The following is an 18,933-nucleotide window of genomic DNA, read 5'->3' as shown; positions in this document are numbered from 1 at the left end:
GTGGAGGCAGCCCGGCAGAGCTGGCTACAACTTCAGGAAAGGGGGTGCTGAAGGACACACTCTGCTTTCAGAGCCCTGCGGGGCTGCATCTGAAGAGTGGTTGCCCAGAGCAAGCATCTGAGAAGGCTGCTGCACACAGCAAAGCTTGGTCATGAGCCAGCTCTGCTTCTGGACCTGGAGTTTATGAACCAGTCACCAATAGAGCTGGAATGAGAAGATTGAGAAGTGTTGCAGAAAGTTCCAAGGTCTTCTGAGCCTTTGAGACATGATAATATGAAGAGGCAGAAGCCAACGTATCATAAGAAAACAATAAATATACTTAGCATCCACCTCGGTGACCAGTGGGAGTTCTCGTCCCTGGCATCCATTAGAATCACCCGGGGAGCTCAAAATCTAATAGCAGGTCCCACTCCCAGAGGTTGGGATTTAATTGATTTGGGGTGGGGCCTGGGTAGCAATATTTTCTTTAAAGCTCTCCAAGTGATTCTAACATGCAGCTAACTTGAAAACCACTACTTCAAAGACTGAGAAAAGGATGCAGGAAAAATTCCCTCTCATCAGAGGTTCTGAAACTGATTCCCAAATTCTCAAAATTCCCTCTCATCAGAGATCTGCTAACTATTTGCAGTAGGACAAAACATTCTACTATCAACCAAAAGAAATAAAAATATTTTACCCCAAAATGTATTTCTTTGACATAGTTTGAGACTGCTTGCTCAGAGACCCAGCAAACAGAAGTAACTCTGCAAAGCTGTCTTTTGTGGGGGACTTTGACACCTACAGAAAATCTAAATTGATGCAGCCAGGCCTCCCCCTGACCCACTCTAAGAAAAAAAATAATGGAGAGTCTGACACCTTTAAAGGTTTAAGAAGAAAAAAAGCATTTACCATCTATTCTTTCTTTCTCTCTTTCTCTCTTTTTTTTTTTTTTTTTTTTTTTGATGGAGTTTCACTCTTGTTGCCCAGGCTGGAGTAGTACAATGGCATGATCTCGGCTCACTGCAACTTCCACCTCCCGGGTTCATGTGGTTCTCCTGCCTCAGCCTCCCAAGTAGCTGGGATTACAGGCACCTGCAACCATGCCCAGTTAATTTTTGTATATTTTAGTAGAGACGGTGTTTCACCATGTTGGCCAGGCTGGTCCCGAATTCCTGTCCTCAGGTGATCCACCCACCTTGGCCTCCCAAAGTGCTGGGATTACAGGTGTCAGCCACCGTGCCCAGCTCCATCTATTCTTTTTGAGGGCTGCTACCTTTGCTAGCCAGGCCTCCTCTTCTCTCCCTCCCATAACCTGTTCTGCCACCATTACCTGTTTTTGAACCCCCATTTTTTCTGTACATCACGATGATATATAAGCTCCTACACTCCCCTGGTGGTTGGGGTAATCATTCTGATTCTCCCTTGTGTGCACGTTTATAAATGTTTACGCCTTTTCTCCAATTAATCAACCTTTTATGACTTGACTTTTAAACAATCCTTTAGAGGGTGAAGGGAAAGTTCTCTCTTCACCCCTACACAATCGTGTAGGGATTCTCTTTTTTCACTGAAAACCTCACCGTAGTTAATGGGCAAAAAGACACCCTGCTCATCAAAACACCAATGAGATGGTACAAGGTAAAGTAGCATTATGAAAGCCACAGGCATTAACACAACAAATGTCAACATTACAAAAATTCCACAGACCACCTGGAAGCCACCAGCCCTTGGTTACCTTGGGAAGTGTCTGCATGTGCGATGGGTGGGGTTGGCGTGAAAGCTGGCTGAAGGCAGAGCCGGGGCTTCACAGCTTTGGAGCGTTGACTCCGCACCAGGCTGAAGGCAGAGCCGGGGCTTCACAGCTTTGGAGGGTTGACTCCGCACCAGGCTGAAGGCAGAGCCGGGGCTTCACAGCTTTGGAGGGTTGACTCCGCACCAGGCTGAAGGCAGAGCCGGGGCTTCACAGCTTTGGAGGGTTGACTCCGCACCAGGCTGAAGGCAGAGCCGGGGCTTCACAACTTTGGAGCGTTGACTCCGCACCAGGCACTAGGCATACCACACATTCTTGGTATAAATGATCTCATCTAATGTACGTTTGTTCACTCTGCCTTGGCTGCACAGTCCTCCTGTTACTCGTCAAGTATGCCAGCCATGTCACCACGCTTCTTCCACCTGGAACCCTCTTCCCCACATATCTACCTTTTTCAAGTCTTTGTCCAAAATCCACAGACTCTGTCAGGGCTGTCTGAATACCCGATTTAAAGATGCCCACAGTTGCTCTCTCTTCCCATTGATTTCTTTGTGCTCGTGCTACACTTTCTTCTTTTCACAGCTTTTATCACTTTCTAGCATCTGTCTATTTATCAGCTATATATCTATGTGATATGGTTTGGTTCTGTGTCCCCACCCAAATCTCCTCTCGAATTGTAATCGCCACTTGTCAGAGGCCTGGTGGGAGGTGACTGGATCATGGGGGTGGATTTCCCCTTTCTGTTCCCATGATAGTGAGTGAGTTCTCACAAGATCTGATAGTTTAAAAGTATTATTTACATCCACTTCCTACTTCACTCTCTCTCTCCTGCTGCCACGTAAGACATGCCTTGCTTCCCCTTTGCCTTTCGCCACAAGTGTAAGTTTCCTGAGGCCTCCCCAGCCATGCAGAACTGTGAGTCAATTAAACTTCTTTTCTTTATAAACTACCCAGTCTCAGGTAGTTCTTTATAGCAGTGGACTAATACATATGTATATATATAAGTGTATGTATGTATCTATTTATCTACCTATCTATATTACTGTTTATTATTTGTCTTCCCCATTAGACTCTGAGCTCCACAAGGGCAGACAGTCTCTCTCTCCCACTAGACAATGTCTAACCATGCCTGGCATTTAGTCAATAAATATTTGTTGAATGAACAAAAACATGTACTAAGACTACAATAAATTATTATTGTTATAATTATTTAACATAAATCTTCGCTAAAAAAGAAATGCTTTATTCTTTAATAAAAAGAAAACAAAACAGATAAAGGAAGAGACTGAAAATAGAGACAAGGGGAAAAAAAAGAAAACTCCAGGTGGCCGTTGCTGATATTTGTATCATAAAATTATGAGCTTTGTGATTAATGGAAATACAAAAGTCGCATGTGTGGCTCGTAAAACTGAGGCTGGGTGATTTATATCCTCAGTTATTTTCATTACCCTCCCTTTAGGTAACTGTTTTTTTGTAGTTTCCAAAGTTGACACCTGATAGTCACTTTCCTCAATTTATCAATAGGAATCTGACATCCCAAAGGCTAATGTCTTGATTTTAAAACAGAAATCCCTTCCAAGAATTGCTCCCAAAATACATGCAGGTTGTTCCACTGCCTTGAAGAGTGAATATGCCTCTCTAATATTTATCAGGAGTTATTCTGAAGATAAAGGGAATACAACAAATCACTCCAGTCCCTTTTGCTGACAATGCCTGCAGCCTTTCTCCAGTTCCCGAGGTGCATAGGAACTGCTGCCCCCATTCAGAATTCTGCACACAAGCCTGTAATCTCTAAAACTCTTACTCAGCAGGAAAGCACATTTAAACATTTTATTTTTGCTCCCAGTGTAATAATAGAAACAAATTTTATATTTTTACAAGATTTTCACTCTTCTAGTACTAAAATGTTTAAATGGACTCTGCATAGAGGATCAGAGGTCTCCCAGATGGTCAGAAGATGATTATGGCAGGCAAGGAAGAAGCAGAAAAGTCATACATGACTTGATAAAACAAGAAATAAAGTTACCAAATGTAGTGTGTTCAAGGCAGGAGACTGTGAAATCATTATATTTTCAAAAAAGAGAGAGTAAGTACATCCCTGTAGAGTCAGATCTTTGCAGTTAAGCATCAAAATCTTTATCTTCACCAGATGCAGAAAATGGAAAATACAATTTTGACACAGAGAGAAGGAAACACAACCAATTTCAGTTTTACCCTCCCCTTCACAACAAAGCAATTTGTTGTAAATGCATTTAAAGAGGCACCCTTCACCACTACTTTCAGGCAAATGACAGCCGGTTAAAATGTAAAAAGAGCTTTCAGTCCAAATCCAAAATAAGGAATAAATCCAGATAATGTCAACTCATGTGAGTAAAAAGCAAGATGATTTCTTTAGAATGATCAAAGGCAGTACAGAATTTCCATTAAAAAATGAATGTGCACGCTAAGCAAAAGTGATTTCAATTACTTTTTGCTAAAAACAAAGTAAGTTTGCAAAGTGCATACTTTGCGTGAAATCACCTTTGCAAAAATTGTGACAGCGAAAGAAATATGACCTAACTGACTCTATCTTGCTTCCAATCTCCAAGCTGCCCTGTTCTTTCCTGGGTGTAGGTTGAACTAAGTTTGGAAGAAATTTAGTTTATAGTTTAACTTTGAAGTAAACATGATAATAGCCCCTCCCTAAAACAAACCTCCTCTTTGCTTGAGGACCACACCTCCTTTTTAAAACTAACAAATCATCCATAAGATTAGGAATTATGGCTCAGGAGTCAGGCAGCCAAAGGCCAAAAGATTCCTAACCTCTCCAATTGCTCCCATAGATAATATTACTACTATAAAACCTAAAATTGATGTTTGAGTATTTTTTAGAGTCTGCATTCTGATGGACTAGCTGGCCCCACCCAGACCAGTTAACTGGCTGATCAGGTCTTGTAGCCACCACCCAGGAACTGACTCAGCCCAAGAGGACAGCTTCAACTCCCTGTGATTTCATCCCTGACCCAAACCAATCATCATTCCCCATTCCCTAGGCTCCTGCCTGCCTAAATATCTTTCAACAACCCTAGCCTCTGAATTTCAGAGAAGCTGATTTGAGTAATAGCAAAACTCTGGTCTCCTGTTTAGCCAACTCTATGTGTATTAAACTCTTTCTCTATGGCAATTCCCACGTCTCAATAAATTGGCTCTATCTGGGTAGGAGGCAAGAAGAACCCACGGGGTGGTTACCAGTGCTGTGAAATGTGTACTGAGCATAAGGCTAGAAAACATCCTACACCGCCAGAAAGTGGTCCTATGTCATCCATAAAAGTAAGCACGAACTCTATTATTTTCCAATCTTACTACATTCTAAAATAACTATTTATACACCAGTGTGCTGTAACTGTAAAGCAGGGATCTAAATGATGGTGACTGGGCTGACTCCATAGGTAAGGGTGTTAAGCCTGCATGGTGAGATATATATATATAGGGAGAGAGAGGGAGAGGGAGAGAGTGGGGGTTGTGGGGGGAGAGTGAGAGAAAGGGGTTGGGGGGAGAGAGAGAGTGGGGGAGAGGGACAGAGAGAGTAGGGGGGAGAGAAGAGAGAGAGAGAGAGTCAGAGAGAGTCAGTCTTGCTCTGTCGCCAGGCTGGAGTGCAGTGGCGCGATCTCGGCTCACTTCAACCTCCGCCTGCTGGGTTCAAGTTGTTGTTTTTTTTTTTAATTGAATTTGAACCCTTTCATGCTGGCAAGCATGGACTCTGGTCCTCTACAAATTCTAGCCCTTGCTACAGTTTACACATTTCCCAATGCCTGGACCTCGAGGGCTTTTTTAACCTGGAGCAATGAGAATAGGCAGAAGACATCCACAGACCTACACCTTCCCTGCCATCCCAAAGCTCTCAGAACTTATGGGAAGCTCTTCTTAAATTACTTCAAAAGCCAGTTATAAGTCAGAAATTCTTATTTAATTATAGTCACATAGCATTTATTTTTCTTTTTATTATTCTTAGAGTTGGGGTCTCACTCTGTCACCCAGCCTGTAGTGCAGTGGTGCCATATTACCTCACTGTAACCTCAAACTGCTGGGCGTAAGTGATCTACACATCTCAGCCTCCCGAGTAGTTGGGACTACAGGCATGTGTCACCACATCTGGCTAATTTTTAGAGACAGGGTCTCATTATGTTGTCCAGGCTGGTCTTGAATTCCTGGCCTCAAATGATCCTCCCCCCTCCCTCCCAGAGTGCTGTGATTACAGGTGTGACCCCATGTGCCTGGCCTCACATTGTTCTGATCAGAAATAAAATTACTCAGGTTGTTCATGCCCCACTTTTTCAAAAGCATTTGCTGGGAAGGATTTTGACTGGTTTCTGAAAGTCCCAAGTATCTGCTAAGTATATACATACTAAAGATAAAGGTACTGGGGCTGCTAACTATATGCATACTAAAGATAAAGGTACTGCGGCTCAAAGTTGTTCTTCCTTTAGGTGAAAACACGAAGTCGTGCTAGAGTCATAAGAGTCAGGGACTGGATTCCTGGTCCCTGTTTGTATGTGGATAAGTTAACTGACTTCTTTCAGTCTAATCAAAATGAGAGAAGATATCGTTTATTTAAAGATCCTGACATATACTCCTTCCGATAAGCCTTAAATCCTCCCCCATCCCTCCTTCTGGCTTAGGAAAACCTACAACTAAAAACTACAGCCCAATCTCTGCTTGAAACTTTGCACTGCTGAAAAAAGATCTTGATATTTTGCTTATATTCTCTTTTGGTTATTAGCTTTTTCTTTCCATCTTTTATATAAGTTTTTTTGTGTGTGTGTTTTGTTTTTGAGACAGGGTCTCACTCTGTCACCCAGGCTAGAGTGCAGTGGCATGATCACAGCTCACTGTAGCCTTGACCTCCCTAGCTCAAGTGATCCTCCCACCTCAACCTCCCAAGTAGCTAGGACCACAGGTGTATGTTACCACATCCGCCTTTTTTTTTTTTCGAGACAGAGTCTCATTCTGTTGCCCAGGCTGGAGTGCAGGGGTGCAATCTCGGCTCACTGCAACCTCCGCCTCCCAGATTCAAGCGATTCTCCTGCCTCAGCCTCCTGAGCAGCTGGGACTATAGGTGCACACCAGCATGCCTGGCTAATTTTTTGTATTTTTAGTGGAGATGGGGTTTCACCGTGTTAGCCAGGTCTCGATCCCCTGACCTCGTGATCCACCTGCCTCGGCCTCCCAAAGTGCTGGGATTACAAGCGTGAGCCACCACGCCTGGCGCTAATTTTTTTTTTAATGGTTTGTAGAAACGGGGTCTCACTGTGTTGCCCAGGCTGGTCTTGAACAGCTAGGCTCAAGAGAGCCTCCCACCTTAGCTTCCCAAAGTGCTGGGATTGCAGGCATGAGCCACTGCACCAGCCTCATCTTTTATATGAGTTTATTTTTAAAATATGTATGACTGCATAGCTCATTTGGTGGATTTCTTCAGTAAATGAGTAAATAGAATAATATTTTGACAATATAGAGTTCTTTACTGACTGCTATTTCAAACTTAAAATATAGTGAGCTGCAATTCCTTTTATTAGCCCTAGAACAGAACAATGCACTGAACAGCCCCTCATTATTTGTTAACAGTTTTAAATGAAGCTAATTCCAAATAATAAAACTCAAGATAGAGAATTTCAAATATGCTGACTCCTTGAAAATGTTATAACAGAGTTGCACATTTCAAATGTACTAGGAGGCAAAAAGGCCATCCTAAAAAAAACAGACTGATGAGTTGTAGTTTGCGGTCTAATTGTCATCATCTGCCATATGAAGTTCAGTGCACTTGGAATTTTAACTTTCAAAATGTAAATTATTTTATCCTGAAATGTTCTTATTCCAGAGAAGAATAACCATATTGATATTTAAAACTCTATCAAGAGCCAGGCACAGTGGCTTATGCCTGTAATCTCAACCTTTTGGGAGGTTTAAGCAAAGGATTGTTTCAGCCCAGGAGTTCAAGACCAGCCTGGACAACATAGCAAGACCTTGCCTCTCTGGTTAGGAGAAAAAAAAATTAGCTGGGTGTGGTGGCATGCACTGGCTGAGGTGGGAAGACTGCTTAAGCCCAGGAGGTCAAGGCTGCAGGAAGTCATGGTTGCACCACCGCACTACAGCCTGGGTGACAGAGGAGACCCTGTTGCTAAAAACAAAACAAAACAAAAGCAAAAAAACTTTACCAAGGAATAAAGATGTAACTAAATAGTCCATCATTAACAACTAGAAAGAAAACTATTAGGAGTGGGTGTTGGTTTTTGTACTAAGAACCATCCTTGTGATTCTCCACAGGACACAACCATTTCTAGATTACCAAGATGAACATATATATATATATATATATATATATATACACACACACATATATATTATATATATGTATGTATGTTCTACATATATATGTTCTACATGTATGTTCTACCTATGTGTGTTCTACCTATGTGTGTTCTACATGTGTGTTCTACATGTGTTCACACGTGTTCTACATAGTTGTGTGTTCTACACGTTGTCTATATATGTGTGTTCTACATACATGTGTTCTACATATGCGTATTCTACATATTTATGTGTTCTACATACATATGTGTTCTACATATTTATGTGTTCTACATATATAAATGTTCTACATATATAGAGAACAGTTATATAGTTATATATATGTGGCCATCCTTAAAACACAGTGATGAGTTGTAGTTTGCATAGTACATTTGATGTATATATAAAAAATAGTTCTCGAGAACAAGAGATGCTTGGAAGTATTCTTCTCACTCAAAGAGTAGTAAAGAACTACTTTCTGCCTCTGAGGTTTTATTAGGCATTTCAGGTAAGAATACAAAGCCAAAGATACCAATATTTCTCCAGAATCAACCTGCCACCCAACCAGCTACCATGGCCAAAGAGCCCATCATTGGCAAGACAGAATTTCTGCGTTAGAGCAACTTTCTGTCTCACTTGATTTTACTATGGCATTTGACAGTCTCTTTTCAGGGTGTTTCTCAAATAAAGCCCTCTCCTGGTTTTCTTCCTACTCCTACTTCTTTTCAATTTTCTTCAATCATTTTTTTTCCTGAAAATTTTTTGTTTTATTTATTTGTTTATTTTTTGAGACAGAGTCTCACTCTGTCACCCAGGCTGGAGTGCAGTGGTGTGATCTTGGCTCACTGCAACCTCTGCCTCCCAAGTTCAAGTGATTCTCTCGTGCCTCAGCCTTCCGAATAGCTGGGATTGCAGGCGGCTGCCACCACACCTGGCTAATTTTTATATTTTTAGTAGAGACGGGTTTCACCATGTTGCGCAGGCTGCTCTTGAACTCCTGATGTCAGGTGATCCACCCGACTCAGCCTCCCAAAGTGCTGGGATTATACGCATGAGCCACCGTGCCCAGCCTTTTTCCTAAAACAATTTAAAATTTTGGTGTTTATGTGAAGGTGAGTCCTGAAGCCTCCTCTTACCCTCCACCTCATCCATTCCTGGGGGGCTATGTTCTTTTCAGCTACCACTTGCCAGCTCACTCTGTATCACCACCTCAGGCTTTTTTTCTGGGTCCTTGTCCACTACGCAGTACCAGCTTCTGGTCATCTCCACTCAGGTGATCCATGGGACACTACCATATTCAAAATAGAACTGCATTCTCCATCTACACTTTGATATAACCAGTCATCTGAATTAAAACTTTAAGAATCATTTAGGTCATTGGATATCCCCTTTTGTATATCTTGACTGTCTGCCTTAGGAGAAGGGGAGTTAACTCTTACTGGTTCCTAATCCATATCATCGGGGGAGTTTCTTGAGTCCTCTACACCTTATGCACAGAGTTTGAGTAAGTTCTCTAGGTGATTGCAATGTGCTCCCAAACTTGGTACATTAGATGCTTTATGTATGCTATCTCGACTAATCCCTACTGCAACCCTATGAAGCAGGTACTCTTAAACCCATTTACAGAAGGGAAAACCCAGCTTCACAGGTGTTGAGTATCTTAGCTAAGATCAACCAGCTACTAAGGGACTCACAGAGATTCAATGTTTATGAGTTTCCTGCCACTAACTCTCCATTCGCTTACCTAGTGGCTCCCACAGTTTAAACTGCATAAGTTGTAAGACAGTTTTTTTAAAATGTGGATTTCTGAGCAAACCCATTGAAATTATGATCCTCTTGAATTAGATTGAAACCTAAGCACATGCACTTTAATAAGCACCCAGGGGATTCTCCAACAGGCATCTAGGTATACTCTTCAGAGAAAAAAAAAATGGTTCCTTCATCAGCCATATTATTATTAACTTTTTCCATGAAGTACAAATAGAATTGTGTCCATATTCTTGTTGTTTAATGGCTCCCAGTTAGTTTCAAAATAATTCCCAAGCCTGGCATGTGTGACTTTCACATGGTGGTCACAATCTTGTTTGTGTCTCCTATCCCTCCTTCCCTTCCACTCTGTGACAACATCGAGCATTTTCACATCAGCAAATCTTGGCACATGCTGTGGCCCTTACTTGGAAGCCTGGAATTGTTTGAATCCAGTTGCCTGCTCTGTCATCCCCTAGAGTCAGCAGCTCCTTCCTGTGACTCCCTAGCACAAGGGACATCCCTCACTGTAGCATTTTTATGCTGAAGGGCTGTTGTTTCTTAACTCACTGATCTCTCACACATTCTTGATGGTAGAAACTGACCATCATTCCTCTTTGTATCTCTAGCATTAGCACAGTCCTTACACAAAGTAGACCTTTATTAAATGTTGACAGATTGAAAAAATAGAAATCCCATCCATTGAACATTGACAGATGTTAAAAAAAGCTAAAGGCCTAAACATTCTGTGGCTATACATGAGCATTTTTCATACATGCTAATAAAATACATCATCACCTATCTCAATCTTTTGGCATTTCATAGACATACTTTTAGAGGAAAAAGGGATTTTGGAGGTCATCTTAGATGATCTCATAGTTTTACAGATGGGAAAACATAAACAAAGAAAAATTAAGTGGCTTTCTCAATTTTCCTCAGCAAATTGAGTGGAGATTTGAAAGCTTCTCCTCCCCTGGTCCAGTTTCCCCTTCTTACCCCAAACCACTTCCTTCTTCTTTTTCATCCTTTATCCTGGTTTAATATTTTTTTGAACACTCACTCGGTGTGGGGTACTACTGGGTCAGATATGCTATTTCCACACTGCATTTGTTCAATATTACTGACTCAGCACTTGAGCACATGACATACACTGGCACTGTGCCAGCTGCCAGAAATGCAAATATGAATGAGCCAGAGTTCCTGACACAAACAAGCTTGCGTTCTAGAAGAGACGACAGTTTAGCGTGCAGCGATTAAGACATGGTGTCTCAAGTTTTGCATTACCAGCCTAACCAAATGGGCACCCCTGGACAGCAGCAAAAGACCTTGCCCTCCATTACATCTTTAGGATTAAACATGGAATAAAAAACTTGACAGTAATGTATACAAAGGACAAATGTCACTGCTGCCTTCTTCACCAAAGTTGTAATAGGGAGGAAAGGGTCAATCAGAAAAAGAATAACAAAGCACGCCTCTGAGAAGGCTTGTCTTAACTCATCTCTCATAGAAAGGCCAAAAAATAATTGCCCTCTGGAAGGGACCTTCTAACATCCCTTGATTCCCAAGACAGAATGAAAACTGAGGCCTCTGAAAACATAATTGCTAATGCGTGAACCTGGAAAGAGACACGGCAGATACAAAGCAACATAATCAACGTTTAATATTACATTTCCAGGCTAGATTGATTCACACATAAATTGAGTGTGTCTTATATTGTTCAAAATACCCCCCAATTCAACTTTCATTAATCTCGGACCAAAGTCCGAACTCAATACTTATTCATCTAGAAATATTTTGAGAGATCCATGACATTTGACGTTAATACTTCTAGAGTCCTAGAGTGCCCTGTGCATAATATTCTTAATAGATTAAAACTAGGGCGGCAAAGTCCCTCACTTAGCAGTGCCTTTTATTATTACACTTCATGTCCTGGGATACATGTGCAGAACGTGCAGGTTTGTTACATAGGTATACACCTGCCATGGTGGTTTGCTGCACCCATCAACCCATCATCTACACTAGGTATTTCTCCTAATGTTATCCTTCCCCTAGCCTCCCACCCCCTGACAGACCCCAGTGTGTGATGTTCCCCTCCCTGTGTCCATGTGTTCTCATTGTTCAACTCCCACTTATGAGTGAGAACATGTGGTGTTTGGTTTTCTGTTTGTGTATTAGTTTGCTGAGAATGACAGTTTCCAGCTTCATCCATGTCCCTGCAAAGGACATGAACTCATCCCTTTTTATGGCTGCATAGTATTTCGTGGTGTATATGTGCCACATTTTCTTTATCCAATCTACCACTGATGGGCATGTGGGTTGGTTCCGAGTCTTTGCTATGGTGAACAGTGCTACAATAAATATACATGGGCATGTGTCTTCATAGAATGATTTATAACGCTTTGGGTATATACCCAGTAATGGAATTGCTGAGTCAAATGATATTTCTGGTTCTAGATCCTTGAGGAATTGCCACACGGTCTTCCATAATGGTTGAACTAATTTACACTCCCACCAACAGTGTAAAAGCATTCCTATTTCTCTGCATCCTCTCCAGCATCTGTTGTTTTCCTGACTTTTTAATGCTCGCCATTCTATCTGGCATGAGATAGTGTCTCATTGTGGTTTTGATTTGCATTTCTCTAATGACCAGTGCAATGCCTTTCAAAACATAACAATACAAAAGGAAAGACAACCAAACTCACAAAGAGCTTTTACATCAAGTGGCTCAGCTCAATATTACGGACTGAGCTAAAGTCTGAAGTGTTTCTAGTCCACATTTCTAACAGGAATTTTCAATGACTTTGTGATACTAATTGTGTAAAATAAGACTCTTACAAAAACTGGTTACATTACTGGAAAAACTAATACTTGACGTTCACTCGTAGATACCAAGTACTATATCAGAGGTCAGCTCTGGGCGGTGTGGTAACGCCCACGACAGGTACCTCACAGGGAACAAGGTGAACGGAGCACATCTCCTGCAGGAGGGGTTGCCTCAGGTGAAACCCGAGAGAGAGAGACAAGGAAGAAGGCTGTGCCCAGCGGAGAAAGCAATAGACATGAAGGCACGGAGGCTGGGAGAGCTTGGTGCTTTTAGGGCCCAGGAAAACTTATGGAATGACCACAGCTGAGCATGGAAGTTGCTAAAAGAGGGGTTGTGAAAAGATGGAGCTGTTCAGGCAGCAGGGGACTTGACTGTCAGGAGTAGCAGAACTTTGCACATAAGAAAGCAGAGGATCCTGCAGGATCTCAGAGTTAACCCCTATTTAATGTACAGAAACAATCTCCCAACCCAAGGCTTCAGATGAACTTGGGCTATAAGAAAATGCAGTGCAAGGATTTACATCTTAAAGGCTTGCAAAATTCAGAAACTTTTTTTTTTTCTTTTTTTGAGGAGTGAAATCAATGGAGAAGTTTCAACAGTCAGCAATGCATTGGCTGGAAAGGTCTCTGTCTTCTGGGCAATGCCTCTGGCGGGTCCTTAGGGAACCACTTTGAGACCTCAGGACCACGGTCTCCCAGAGGATGAGGGCAGGAGTGTACCAGGGACTGGTTACGGGAAAGTTTCTTTTTCTAAAAACAACATTTTAAAAGGTACCATTTTTACCATTTTTAAGTGTAAGGTTCAATGGTAATAAATCCATTTATATCCTTTTCCCTACTTTGTCCACTCTCTCCTTCCTGGCCCCTAGTAACCACCAATCTACTCTATATCCTCATGAGATCCACATTTTTAGTTCCCACATATGAGTGAGAACATACGATATTTGTCTCCCTGTGGTTGGCTTATTTAACATAATGACCTCCAGTTCCATCCATGTTGCAGGAAATTACAGGATTTCATTCTTTTTATGGCTGAATAATATTCCATTGCATATATATGTATATATATATACCACATTTACTTTATTTACCCATCCATTGATGAGCACTTAGGTTGATTGCATATCTTCATTACTGTGAATAGTGCTGCAATACACATGGGCATGCAGATAACTCTTTGATATATTGATTCCCTTTCTTTTCGACATATACCCAGTAGTGGAATTGCTGAATCAGATGGTAGAGAACTATATGTTTTTAGTTTCCTGAGGAACTTCCATACTGTTCTCCGTAGTGGCTGTACTAATCTACACTCCCACCAACAGAATATGAGGAAAAAGTTTCAAGGTGGGGAAATCCAGAGAGAAGCCCAGTGTTACGATCTGGGATATAGTATTGTATGGGCAAGCTTTGTGAGGGGCTACAGTGATTCATAATCAACATGTCTTCCTGGGGCTCATTTCTGGAATATAAGATACTTCATCTACTCTCATAAAACCTGAATCTACACCCACTATACATTTCCATCCCATCCCAGCAGGTTCAGGCAATAAAGGTGGGTATGCATCAACAACTGAAGTCTAATGATTGAAGATGCTCATATTATAAGGACAAAATAAAAGAAAAACACTGAGACAGAGACTGATAGCAAGATGTGTGCTACAGGAAACGCCGTGATATGAGCTTCCCTGGGCCATGGAGGCATGCAGCGTGTTGGACAACGTAGCAGACATCGTGGCATCCCTCTGCCCTTTGGTAGGCAGCCCTCATCGCAGCAGCCCTGACTTGGCCCTGGGAGCATAAAAATCAGGTCAGCCCGTCAAAGCTGGATTTAAACAGAAAGGAATCAGAATATGCCACCCCAAAATATGCCACTTTGGCATACAGACTACTTTGAGATGAAAGAAACCTTCTTGGAACCTCCCTTATCTGACTAAGAGCAGAAACTTCTGAGAGACGAGGACTGCCATGAATCCTTTTTCACAGGGGACTTTCATGGCCATGAACAGTACAGAAAGTTGGCAGCAAGATGGGGCCGTAGAAACAAACTTTACTAAATCACCCTTATCTTCCATTAGTTCCTCACATTTATTTTTCCACAATTTACTTCCTCTAGAAGCTCAAAACTCTTTTTCTTTGTCTTGTTATTTCTCCGCAAATTTGCATCCCTATTTCTTCTATGTATGCAAAGCACATGACCTGCCCTTTTGTAAAATTAGTATCCAAGTGTTTGGGTCTGACCACCTCTCTACAGTTTTTATTTTATTTCTGTGAGACCCCATCCAAATGCATATGAAATAAACCTTTTTCTCCTGTTATCCTATTTTTTTGTCAGTTCAATATTCAGGGCTGCTGCCACTGAAACCAAGAGGTCAAGGAAAGAGTTTTTCCTCCCTAATGGAACTCAGCTTGACCCCTTACTAGGGTAGATTATCTAATAATGTTTAAACTTATTTCATCTGTAAAATTAGTATCACAATATCTGCCTTAGTATAAGAATCAATGAGATAACATTGGATCCTTTTAGTGGCTGGTATATTATAGATACACAATAAGTGATAGCTGTCATAACACCAAATAATATCCAAAAACTGGTCATCTGTCATGAACCACAGTCCACACCATTTGGAGATGTAGTTCTAGATCCTTTTGTAGTAAGAACGGACTACCAAGATCTGCCTGGAGACTAAATAAGGTGAAAATCAAGTCAAAATACGATAGTTGACTGTAACTTCAGTTACTACTAAATAGCATCACTGAGAATTGCATGGTAAAAATAAGAAAGCATCTGCATAGACGCTACATCTAGCCAAATGACTGAATATCCCAGACTGCAATATTTCTAAAAGAGTGCTCAGAATAAAGTACTTCATTTATAATAAGGGACAACCCTGATTCATCTTATAGAATAAATGTTACAATTATTGAAGCAAAGAGCTCACAGTGAAAGTTCACCTTATATATGCACAAATAATCAATTTTCAATGTTCTATGAAGGTAAAACATTAATAACTGCCTATGAAAATCTCCTACAAATTGATATTTCTAATATGATGAAAAAGAAAGGCTCCAAAATCTAATTATATCTCTCTGATAAATTAGATGTGCTGTGTGAGTGATGTTATTTATTTTGTTACTAATACAATAATTATTTGGATTACTGTATTGGTCTCATATGTTGATGTGTTACTGAATCCTCTATCAAACCATATTTCTCCTATGTATGCAGAGGACACGAATAGGCACGCCGCAGGTGAAGAAGTAAACATGTCTCATAAACATGGGAAAAGAGTTTCAACACTCCTCAGAATGTTTAAAAATACATTTTTTTCTTTTATCAGATTGGCAAAGATAAAGAATTTGATAATTTGTGATGCTGACAATCGTGGGGGAAAACAAATAATCATAACATTAATGATACAGACTCTTTGGAATCCAACTTGCACTATCTGTCTATCCACAATTAAACCACATCAACCCTTTCACCTAGCAATTCCATTTCTAGGAATTTAAAGATATTCTACTACCTAGGCTAAATGTGTTCCAGGATCGATAAAGATCTCCATTGTGGCACTGGTCATTACGCTAACAACAAAACCCCCAAGGAACCTAAATGTCTTTCAAATCAACAAAGGACTAGTTGAATTATTTATATCGTATTCATACAATGAGTGCCATGCAGCCATGGATCTATCTGTCTTAATATGTAAAGGCGTGGAAAAAAAATCGTTCATGGTACATCATTGTCTATATGCTCCCATCTGTGAGAAAAAAGGGACTGATACAAAAATATGCACAATACAAATATCCACATATAAAATCGTATTTCTGGGAAGATATATAAGAAAGTGTTAGCAGTGTTTGCATCTGGGCAAGGGGACACAGGGCCTGCATTTCATTGTAAAACTGAATTGTTGACATTATTATCATCTGTATATATTAGTTTTTCTATTGCATACAGAGTTACTTGTTTTAAAAGGCAAGGATGTAATGAAATAACTTGGAAATATGGATGTAATAAAACAAGCAAAATTAAATGAGGTAAATCTAAGATGATGAGTTTTGTAGATTAACCTGGAAGGAAGGGATCTCTGACCTCTACGTTTCTCTGTTTTGGTCAAACAAGTTACACACTATCATCCATTTATTTTTTTATAAAACTCTGTAGAATATGTACTAGTATGATCACCATCATTCTACGCACAAATCAAAGCTGCTTAAATGACCAAGTTTGCACAGTAGGTAGATGAGCTGAGATGCAAATCAGGTCTCCTGGATGTAGAGCCTGAGTGAGCTCTTGGGCATGTCTCACACACTTCACCTTGACCTCTGCTGCCCAGCGAGGGCCAGGCCACTGAAGCTTCTCAATGGCTTGTGATGGCTCTGAGAATTGCAAGGTAAATATAAGAAAGCATCTGCATAATACTATTTTCTCTTCTATTTTCATAAAAGTATAGACCTCATGAGGCAGTAGATTGTATTTTAAAGATGACATTTCTCACATTGGATGCTATTGGCCTTTGAGAGTGTGGCTCAAAAAATAGGCAAATCAGCCAGGTGTGATGGCTCACACCTGTAATCCCAGCACTTTGGGAGGTCAAGGCGGATGGATCATCTGAGGTCAGGAGTTTGCGACCAGCCTGGCCAACGTGGTGAAACCCTGTCTCTACTAAAAATACAAAAATTAGCTGGGTATGGTGGTGGGTGCCTGTAATTCCAGATACTCAGTAGGCTGAGGCCGAAGAATTGCTTGAACCTGGGAGGGAGAGGTTGCAGTGAGCCAAGACCAGGCCATTGCACTCCAGCCAGGGCAACGAGAGCAAAACACCATCTCAAATAAATAAATAAGCAAGCAAATCATATAATACCTCACTTTGTAAAGCACTTTTCAGTCTTCTACACATGAATTATCTTATTTCTGTCTCACAGCAGCATGGAAGAAAACTTCTCATCAGTTTATAAATAGGAGTACGGAGGCTGAGTTTAGATGACTTCCTCAGCTTGAAGGGACAACAGGAAACCTATCCTAGGTCATCTGAACCTACCTAAGTTTCATGTTGCAAACATATCGCTGCATCCAGGGTGAGTAATAGCTGAAAACTGCTTTGGATTTGTAGTTCACGTTGGTTTGCAGAATCTTTTATTGCTTGCTACCATGCCTTTTAGACTCACAGTTCAAAGTTTCCCCTCTGAAGCATAAACCCATTCTGAAAAGCTGCATTCCAACCTTGCAACCTGTTCTAAATGTCTAAATTCTATGGTTTTGGAAGCTGAGGTACTATGAGTTCTTTAACAGAATTTTCTGTAGAAAATTTTTGTCAGTATAGTCTTCGTGACCATGGCAATTACTTTAACTGGAAGTTCTGATTAGGAAAATTTCTAATTACAGGTCTATAACCAAAATATAAGAATACCCATCAGACACATCAACTCCAGTTTTCTCTTTATTTTTCTTCCCACTCCACTCCCTCCATCAATGTTCCTATTGCCTCAGGTTCAGGTTGGGCTCTTAGCTGTTACTATGAGAATGATTACACATAGGGCCTCTTCCTGACAAGGCAGCTGAAACAGGTTGTCTGTGGAAAACACAGCTATACTTTCTGTTTTCAACACTACTCATGATTATCAGATATGATTGTGCCCATAAGGGTTCAATGAACTTTTTGAAAAATACATATCACATTCAAATTATCTCTTTGGAGAACAAACCTGGTGGCAGGAAATGTCAACATCATTAATCATATATTAAGTTTCATTAAAATCAAAACTTTGAAATAATTAGCTTCTGCTGCTTCTCAGAGTGGTAATTATAGACCATCAGGGAGTGTCACACACTTTTGGATTTCCTCCTTTAAATATTAAATGCTAAAGATGACACATTATTTTTAACATAATCTTTTAAATTTTAGCTGTGGAATGTAAATAATACTTTCTGGATATTGGGCTAATCAAATCCCATAGTTCAGGAAATCTGAATCTTACTGGATTCAATGGTGAAATGAAAATATTAATACATGCCATCTTACAGGAGAGTAGAGTTCAGAAGCATAAAAATATCTGTATTTAAATGTGTTTGGAGACTTCTCTTTTCCTTCACTTAAAATCAAGCTATCTCCCATTTCCAGTTATTATTAACAGTTATTTATTCAATGCTAGTTAGAAAAAAAGTATAGCATCAGACTATTCTATTTCATTTTAACAACTCCCTTGCAAGTTTCTTTTTCTAACTCATTTCTACATGATAGTCTTTACATATATAATCTATAAACTATTGTATCTTCTCTCATAATTCTCGGTTTGATCTAAGGCATATT

The 18,933-nt window shown here is 40.5% G+C and overlaps 1 protein-coding gene across 4 annotated transcripts in view; it reads right to left on the bottom strand.

Moving 5' to 3' along the window:
- PLD5 (phospholipase D family member 5) overlaps positions 1-18,933 on the bottom strand; it is a 444,561-nt gene that overhangs the window by 239,264 nt on the left and 186,364 nt on the right. Inside the window, exon 2 of one of the 4 annotated variants that reach the window (XM_055380524.2) lies at positions 1,712-2,022. The exons of the other annotated variants lie outside the window; for them this stretch is intronic. The gene's annotated coding sequence lies outside the window, so the exon portion shown is untranslated. The remainder of the gene's footprint in view (positions 1-1,711; positions 2,023-18,933) is intronic. 4 annotated transcript variants of the gene reach the window in all.

Source organism: Gorilla gorilla, chromosome 1, assembly GCF_029281585.2.
Source record: "Gorilla gorilla gorilla isolate KB3781 chromosome 1, NHGRI_mGorGor1-v2.1_pri, whole genome shotgun sequence".
In the NCBI taxonomy this organism is placed as follows: Eukaryota; Metazoa; Chordata; class Mammalia; order Primates; family Hominidae; genus Gorilla; species Gorilla gorilla.
Note: the sequence above shows the minus strand (reverse complement) of the source record. Positions and strands in the feature narration are given on the sequence as shown.